Raw genomic sequence first — 8,208 nt, forward strand, 5'->3', positions numbered from 1 at the left:
TCTGTCAAGAAAATGGCAAATACAATCATGATTACTTGTGCCCTACTTAGCATTAGAACCATCTTGAAGTCTATTTTTAGATTAATTAAGTTAACAGTAAAATTTTTTCTACAATATTTATTGGGTTTATTTAAAAATATACTATGAAAATTCTGAAAAATATTCTTTTATAGTATATATTTTAAAAGGAAGTGACCAGGGTAAAGGAAAAAGTGTTTAATAGGGAAATTTCCCTTTTGCACCAAATATGAAGGAGAGGAATACAGTAACCATTTGACTTACACTTAAATCTGCCTCCCTGAAAATCTTATTCGATGTCTCTTCTTTCTGTGTTTTCAACAGATACTAGGTCCCTTCTTTTCATTCACTCTCAGATTTCTGTGTCAAGATTATCCTATTTATGATGGAAATTAAAGTCACTTTAAGCTGATAAAAACACACAAATATTTATTGACTACCACCTGCAAAGCATAGTACTAAGCCATGAAGAAATAAGAATAAATGTGGCATGATAAGTTCTGTCAAGGAGCTCAAAACTTAATTATGGAAGCATGCAAATTACTTTAAAAATTGTAGAAGTAGACTAATTGGGGCTTGCATAACGTTTTATGAGATAATAGAAAATGAAATAGGAATAATGAGTGAGAGTTCTTTGGTTGGACTAAGGTAAATGGCGTCTGAGGTTGAAAAAAGCACATATACAATGGAATAGAAGCTTGTGAGAGCATGGAAGTTTGGAGGAATCATACATGACAGTAAGGTATACAGTGGAGTTGGGGAAGATAAAACACCGAAAGGGTTCTGAATATATCTCTTTCTTAGCTTGAAATTCTTATGAGGTAAGTCTCCCTGTGAATTTCTATTGACCATAGATATTACACCTCTATGTTCAAAGCCCAGGTTGAGTGGAGAGGTCTAATTATTTCACACTAATTTCGAAAATGAATGAAGTAAGTCATGTTGAAACCATTCAATCTGTGCATCTGCCTTAAAGACTTACTACTTTTCCAAATAAATCACTCTGTAAGATAATCTAGGTTATTTAAAATGCAGGTACTCATTACAGTGTCCCTAAAAATTAAGCAAATTAATGAACATCTAATATACTTTATGAGGCTTCATTCTATAAACGAAGATTATTCCTTTTTAATTCTTCTTTGAAAAGATAATTTTCTCCTCAATTGAGAAAGTGGGTTGGGGCTATTAGGTAATATGTTTATAACAGAATGATTTTTGCCTCCAAATAATTTGAGATATCAGGCAGTGAGTAGTTAGGTTTGATGTTCTTTAAGAACTTTTAAAACTGTCTGTATTATTGTTTTTTACAGATTTTAAAAAATTAAGCCAGTCTTCTCCAAAAAGAAGAGAACTCACAGGTGTTTTGAAAATCCACAGATTAAAATTAAGTTAACATTCAAGATTTTTGAGTAACTTGCCACTGTTTGTTGACCTTGTACTGCATACTGTACAAATGTTTGGTAGTTCGTCATTTAAACCTCACTGTAACAATCAATTTGATATTATTCTTGCAGTTTTAGATTAATACACCAAGACAAGATAAATATTTTCTTATCTGTTAGAATTAAGACTTGAACTCATGCTTTTGTGTGATTTCAAATCCTTTCTACTACACTATAGTGACTTATTTTGTTTAATTTTATAAATATTATCTTTTAACCAACAAATATTAATGTGGCAAGTAGAGATGATTGTCATCAAGTTTATATGTAATAAGAACTCTTTTGTTTTCCAGAAATTATTGGTTCACAACTTCAGGGGATTCCCTGGTGAAATCTGAAATTGGCCCCCATACACAGAGGGCAAGGAGAGATCAAAGAATGAGGCTGACACTCCAGATTGTTAGGTGGGAGGTTTAATAAACAAGGGAAGTTACATATGACACTTGTCTTGGGTGGCTGCAAGATGAGTAGATCTCCACACTCACCCTCCAGAATCTTAAAAGTTTATATAGAGACCTTAACTGGGTTCAATCACATACACTAGTTTTACTAGTCAATAGTAAAACTAAAAGATGGATATTCTATAGTTAATGGAGTTCAGATGGTCTGAACATTACTCTTTTAAGGTTCTGTCCTTGAGGCAGCTTCTAGTGTGGAGAAGGCAAGTGGAATGCACATTCCAAGGACAGAGGAGGGGGTGAGAAGCCTCCAATTGCCCATGTCCAGCTCATGGATCAACAGGTGGTTGTGTCCTCTTGATGTCCTCCTCCAACAAGAAGATAAATGGGCCACTAGAAACAAGCAACACTATTGTTGCAATGATGACCCAGTCGTTGCATTGTATATGAGTTTGGACCAAAATACATTCCATAATTTTGTGGCATTAATTCTACACAGCTTTCTCTAAATTTAGAATCTAAGTTTTGAAATGATATTAGTGGACAAATTGTCAATGACCTCTTTAGATGGTGACATGAATGATTCTGAGAAAGCAGGTGCTGTCAGACTAGCTGAGCAATCAAGTGTTTATGAAGAGCCTACCATATGTTCAACACTATTTGCCTTGTGTAGTAAATAGTAAAACTAAAAATTGAATATTCCATAGTTAATGGAATAGAAATGATTGTGACTTGATTTGGGGGTAGGATTAAGTGTACATGCTAAGAACAGAGGATACATGCTGAAAATAAAGAGATATGAACCTGAAGGGACAGAGATTAGATTAGGGGGATTTTAAAAACTAGGCATGATAGACCAAAAAGATATATAACATAAATTATTGATCAAGGCAATGATAGAATGAGTCTATTAGAAGCATTTAGGATCCATAGCAGAGAAAGATTTGAATCAGATACTACAGCTAGGAGACTATTATAATCTCTAGATGCTAATTCTCTCTGTTCTGGACAGTCTCATTACAAATAATGTTCTAAATCTTTGGTCTTAGAAATCTCTATTACTTACTTATTTTTCATTCTTAAAATACACTTTAAAATACACAATTTAATCCCTTAAAAAATAAGTTGACTCTCTATTTTCCCAAAATCTTGGAAAACTATAAAACTCACATATTTGTACATACTTAAATAGAAATTTAGAAGTTTACAATGTATTTCACATCAATTTTCTAACTTGAGGTAGACAGAGAGGGTACCATCTTGCCCATTTTAAAACTAAGGAAATCTGGTCTCTAGGTTGCTAAGGGGTCAGGAGCCAGTCCTCTGCTTTTTCATCTATCACCTGCCAGTATCTTCAAAATAACAATCCTTTGGAAATAAAAATAAATCAGTCACACCTCCCTCTTCTTGGCTGTAATATGAGCTCCCTGCTTTCTGTAAACTATCTGGCTATGGTACTTTAAATCTGAAACACATTTTTATCAAGGTTAACAATAAATTTTGGTTTGTACTGAAAAGTCTCCTTGCTCTTCTACTTGCATTCTGGTATTGGTGGAATTTCTAATTTTCTTTCTTTTAATTAGAGCTTAACTAATGTTCATAAGGCATCCTTAGGAAATCTAAGTTCTGCTATTTTCCTCATATGAATTGAAGACACAAAACAAAAGCCAGCCTGTCTGTGAGGTAACACATGTAGATGGTTTCCTTGGTAACATGTAAGTGAAAGATAGCAAAATCTTCCCAATTTCCATTCCTGCTTTCACAACACTGTTCAGACTGTTAATATGGCTGTGCCTGTGTGGCAGCAAACAATTTTGTGTGAGAGCAAGTGCTTATAAGAGACAGAGTGACGGTGAGAGCAAAGCAATGTTTAACCAAAAGCAAGTATGTTAGAGAAATCAACTCTCACCATTGGATATGAAGGGGGAAACATAAAGCCAAGAGATCTTATTTTGAGTTCTTAGAAATGGGATGGAAAAAACACTTAAATTATTATGACAATACATTAAAAATTATGTTGTTTTTAAAAAGATCATAACCCAAATCTATGTATTTATGCTCTATTCTTTGTCATATTAAAGAGGAACAGTGTTCTGAGGCTTACCCGGTAGTGAAATTACTCTTCAGAAGTTCAAGAAACTTCACCCAACAACTATGCATTCAAAAGCTCATACAATGCTAAGAATAGCTAATACTACTTCATCCTCAATATGTGTCAAGTATGTGCACAGGGTTTATGTATGTTATTTCAATTATTTTCAGAATAGATGGCACAATAGTCTCAAGAGGGAGATGATCCATTTTTCAGACAGAATAACTGAGGATTAGAGAGGGTAAGGGATCATCCAAGATCATCCAGCCAGGATATGGTGGGGCCAGTATTTGACCCAGGTGTCTAGCACCACAGCCACACTCTTAATCAGGAAGTAATATTACTGTCCCAAAGCTGTGACTATGGTGATGCCAACCAAAGAGGAATACGGTTTCCTTGAGGTCGGTCTGGGAGATCTTTATCTGGTTCGTTTTTTCTGGGTATTTTCTAAGTCTTACTAAATATTTGAACAAATAAAACAAAGCTTGATTTGTTATGATTGTCGGGTTACAACATCATAATTAAGCATGCTCTTTGTAAGCTAGAGAAGGTGGCAGAACAAACACAATTCATCAGGATGAGAATGAAATAAATTATTGAGGTATTTGAAAAGACAGAAAGACAAGATAGAGTAGAACTCACATTATTTGTAACAAAAAAATTTAGAGAGTCAGGTGGAACACAAGCTGGAATGATATCAGTGAGAATACCAGTGGTAGAAACACTACTTTGTTCTGATTTTGAGGACAGGAGTAGAAATGGCCACCAACTTAATTAGTGCCCCTTCTCTAATTGTATATATAGGCATTTTCCAAATAACCTAAGGTAAGTGTTCCTGAAAAAAATTAACACACATGTATTCTATAAAATCAAGTTTTAAAAATGACAGGATTTAGGAAAAAAAGTAAGATTGGGTTAGACCACTCAAAACTTATACAACTGTAAACCAGTGAGCTAACCAAAACAATAACTCTCTCAATGAAAATATTAGAAGTTAAAAAGACACATTAATAAGGACACTTTTTTTTTAATATTTATTTATTTATTTATTTATTTATTTATTTATTTATTTATTTATTTGGCTGTGCTGGATCTTAGTTGCAGCACTCAGGATCTTTGTTGCAGCATGCAGGATTTTTAGTTGTGGCATGTGGGATCTTTTTTAGTTGTGGCATGCAGGCTCTTAGTTGTGGCATGTGGAACCTAGTTCCCCGACCAGGGATTGAACCTGGGACCCCTTCATTGGGAGCACAGAATCTTAACCACTGGACCACCAGGGAAGTCCCAATAATGACACTTTTAAATTCCTGATACATACAAAAATATTAAGTAAAAATCACACTTCACTTGAAAAGTAAAATAAGTAAAGAATTAAGTGAAGCTAGTTTGATTGAAGTTGTATAAGATAGAATTGTTTAGTTATAGAAATAAAGGGAAAAAGCACAAAGATTGGTATTTGTTATATTTTTTCAGTTTTCTTTGAAATATTTAATAAATATTGAAAAACAAATATAAATTAAAAATAAATATAAATAAAAGCAATTTTATTGGAAAAATATAGAAGAAGAATTTACACCTCTTACCAAAGATTTAACCAGAGAAACTTTGCCATCATCTTTTTAGAGATGTTGCAAATTTATTCAGATCATACTTTGTATATATTTTTAAAAATAGTCTCTTTTTTTCTTTAAAATTTCTCTGATCTTTCTCATGAGCCACTCCCACATACTGGGAAGAAAAAAATATCAGTAAAGCCAAGTTTAGAATTTAGTCCAATATAATGATTTAAATAATGTTATTTAAAACACTTTTTCTGGAACAGTGTTAGTTAATAATAGTTAATTGAGCTCTTGCTGACATCTTCTGAGCTATACTTGATTGAATACATGGGGATTCTCTTTACTTGGCTACTAAAATTTGTGGTTGAGAAAATTATGGTGCGTTTTTTGTCTCAGCTGGGGCTCAACAGACTCACTCTACTGACTCTCCCTCCTCTCTCTTCCTGTTGCTCTGCAGATATGTTGGGCTTTTTCTTTTCCTTCCTCTCTGGTCAGGATTTCCCACTACATTATTTTGCTCTCCTTGTTGAGGTGATAGCCAACCTCTCTCTCCTTTCTTAAACTATGATGAAATAGTACATCAAAGCCAGCTCACAGATAAGAAAAATATTATTTAAAACCTATATCTATACGTAAAATACCATATAGCTATTTTTATTTTTTCTTCCATCTAAACCTCAGTTTTAAGAAAGGGTTGATTTTGATGTTTAAAAATTTGATATAGAGAAAAGTGAATAGAATTAGGGAGTTTTGAGGAAGAGTGAATTAGAGAGAGCCAAAAGGATGATTTTAGCAACATAACTTAAGCTGTATAGTAGCCTTTTAAAGATACAAATGAATGATTCAGACTAAGGTAGTCTGAATCTACAATTTAGATTGCAGAGAGACACATAAATGTGATTAATACCAGAAAATACAGTCTCAGAGTGAGTCCTAAGGAGTTGATGTCCAGAAAGAATCTCAGTGTGATAGAGGCTGGATGGCCGTGGGAGATATAGTAAAGAGAAAGAATCCTAAAGATTGTCTAATTAAATGTATAGTGTAAAATGTTGTGATAAATAGGGACATTTGATCATCTACATAAAATGTTAAATCATTATATTGAGACTTTCAGAGAAGATGGTGGAAGAGTAAGATGCAGAGATCACCTTCCTCCCCACAGATACATCAGAAATACATCCACACATGGAACTGCTACTACAGAACACCAAATGAACGCTGGCAGAAGACCGTCAGACCTCCCAAAAGGCGAGAAACACCCCACGTACCTGGGTAGGGCAAAAGAAAAAAGAAACAACAGAGACAAAAGAATAGGGACGGGACCTGCACCAGTGGGAGGGAGCTGTGAAGGAGGAAAGGTTTCCACACACTGGGAAGCCCCTTCGCGGGAGGAGACAGCGGGTGGCGGAGGGGGGGAAGCTTCGGAGCCACGGAGGAGAGCGTAGCAACAGCGGTGCGGAGGGCAAAGTGGAGAGATTCCCGCACAGAGGAGCAGTGCCAACCAGCACTCACCAGCCCGAGAGGCTTGTCTGCTCACCCGCCGGGGCGAGTGGGGGCCGGGAGCTGATGCTCGGGCTTCGGTCGGATCCCAGGGAGAGGACTGGGGTTGCCTGCGTGAACACAGCCTGAAGGGGTTAGCGCACCACAGCTAGCCGGGAGGGAGTCCCGGAAAAGGTTGGGAGCTGCCGAACAGACAAGAGATGTTTTCTTGCCTCTTTGTTTCCTGGTGCACGAGGAGAGGGGATTCAGAGCGCCGCCTAAGCGAGCTCCAGAGATGGGCGCGAGCCGCGGCTATCAGCGCGGACCCCAGAGATGGGCATGAGACGCTAAGGCTGCTGCTGCCGCCACCAAGAAGCCTGTGTGCAAGCACAGGTCACTCTCCACACCGCCCCTCCCGGGAGCCTGTGCAGCCCGCCACTGCCAGGGTCCCGTGATCCAGGGACAACTTCCCCGGGAGAAGGCACGGCGCTGCTCAGGCTGCTGCAACGTCATGCTGTCCTCTGCGGCCGCAAGCTCACCCTGCACAATGTACCCCTCCCTCCCCCCGGCCTGAGTGAGCCAGAGCCCCCGAAGCAGCTGCTCCTTTAACCCCGGCCTGTCTGAGCGAAGAACAGACGCCCTCAGGCGACCTACACGCAGAGGCGGGGCCAAATCCAAAGCTGAAACCCGGGAGCTGTGCGAACAAAGAAGAGATAGAGAAATTTCTCCCAGCAGCCTCAGAAGCAACAGATTAAAGCTCCAAAAACAACTTGATATACTTGCATCTGCGGAATACCTGAATAGACAACGAATCATCCCAAATTGAGGAGGTGGACTTTGGGAGCAAGATATACTATTTTTTCCCCTTTTCCTCTTTTTGTGAGTGTTTATGTGTATGCTTCTGTGTGAGATTTGGTCTGTATAGCTTTGCTTTCACCATTTATACTAGGGATCTGTCCGTCCTTCTTTTTTTTTTAACTTAAAAAATTTTTTTTCTTATTTCTTAATAATTAGTTTCTTTTTTATTTTAATAACTTTATTTTATTTTATCTTTATTTTATTTTATCCTCTTTCTTTTTTTTTCTATTTTTTCTCCCTTTTATTCTGAGCTGTGTGGATGAAAGGCTCTTGGTGCTCCAGCCAGGCATCAGGGCTGTGTCTCTAAGGTGGAAGAGCCAACTTCAGGACACTGGTCCACAAGAGACCACACAGCTCCATGT

This window comes from Eubalaena glacialis, chromosome 11, assembly GCF_028564815.1.
Source record: "Eubalaena glacialis isolate mEubGla1 chromosome 11, mEubGla1.1.hap2.+ XY, whole genome shotgun sequence".
NCBI classification, from domain to species: Eukaryota; Metazoa; Chordata; class Mammalia; order Artiodactyla; family Balaenidae; genus Eubalaena; species Eubalaena glacialis.